The following is a 1,672-nucleotide window of genomic DNA, read 5'->3' on the forward strand; positions in this document are numbered from 1 at the left end:
GAAGTTTGCTAGTCTCCAGCACTGAGGTGCATATTGAGAGTGCCAAAGAAGAAAGACATCAGCAGTGATCTTAAGAGAAGCAACTGTTGCTGCCCATCAATCTGGGAAGGGTTATAAGACCGTTTCCAAACAATTTAAGGTCCATCATTCTACAGTGAGGAAGATTATTCACAAGTGGAAAACATTCAAGACGACTGCCAACCTTCCCAGGGAGAAGATGTCACAGCAAATTCACCCCAAGGTCAGACCATGCAGAAATTGCAAAAAAAATCCAAGAGTTAAATATTGGACTCTACAGGCCTCAGTATGTTAAGTGTAAAGTTCATGATAGTACAATTAGAAAAAGACTCAACAAGTATGATTTGTTTGGAAGGGCTGTCAGGAGAAAGCCTCTTCTCTCTAAAAGGAACATGGCAGCACGGCTTAGGTTTGTCAAGTTGCATCTGAACAAATCCCAAGACTTCTGGAACACTGTCCTCTGAACAGACGAGACCAAAGTGGACATGTTTGGCCATAATGCACAGTGCCACATTTGGCAAAAACCAAACAAGATCCAGGGGTAGGCAACCTTGGCTTATCTGCACAAAAATACCAACCATCAAGTGGAGGGGTGATGATCTGGGCTTGTTTTACAACCACAGGACGTGGGCACTTTGCAGTCATTGAGCTGACCATGAACTCCTCTGTGTATAACACAGTATTCTAGAGCCAAATGTGAGGCCATCTGTCTGACAGCTAAAGCTTGGCTGACATTGGGTCAGGAAACAGGACAAGCAGACCAGCAAATCTACAACAGAATGGCTGGGGAGAAAAAATCAAGGTGTTGCACTGGCCCAGTCAAACTCCGGACCTCAACCTGATTATACACAGAGAGCTGTGTATAAACAAATGCCCCCACACCTCAATGAACTGAAACAATGTTGTAAAGAGAATGGACCAAAATTCTTCCACAAGGATGTGAGAGAGACTGATAAAGTCACACAGAAAATGATTACTTCGAGGTATTGCTGCTGATGGTAGTTCTACAAGCTATTGAATCATAAGGTATACTTAGTTTTTCACACATGGCTTCTCCATTTTGACTTTCTTTTTGTAAAATAAATGATGACATGGTGTAATATGTCGTGTGTTGTTCATCTGAGGTTGCATTTACCTACTTTTAAGAACTGCTTAGGACCAGATGGGTTTTTTTTTTCTAAGTCCTGATACGTAAAACCATAGAAATCAAAGAGAGTCTACTTTCTTTTCAAATGATTTGTAGTTTCTCTCTCCGTAAAACAACAAGTTAACTCTGGCTAGTTTTCTAAACTGAAATCCTGCTACTGAAAGAAGCCTTTCTAAAGCTCTCCCTGATTCTAATCTGTAACATGAAAGATGTTAAGCCTTCCTTGTTTTAAAAAAAAACCAGTACCCCAGGTGCCTTTCTTCATTGCTGCTGTATTTAGTTGTGGGATGCTTTAAATTGCATGGGTGTGGTTGAAGTGTTGCCTGATTGCTACATTTTTCTTCTTGCCCTCAATAATACCTCACACCCATCTCTGAATCTTCTGCAGCAACTTGATTCCTCTGGGCTTTGCCTGAAACAGCAAGCACTGGGCACCATGTTCTTTGCTTCAGGTGATAAAACAAGTTGAACCTGCTTCTAGGGCCTTCCTTGAGTAGTGGCATCTGC

Source organism: Protobothrops mucrosquamatus, unplaced genomic scaffold (genome assembly GCF_001527695.2).
Source record: "Protobothrops mucrosquamatus isolate PMUCROS unplaced genomic scaffold, P.Mucros_1.0 scaffold2597, whole genome shotgun sequence".
NCBI classification, from domain to species: domain Eukaryota; kingdom Metazoa; phylum Chordata; class Lepidosauria; order Squamata; family Viperidae; genus Protobothrops; species Protobothrops mucrosquamatus.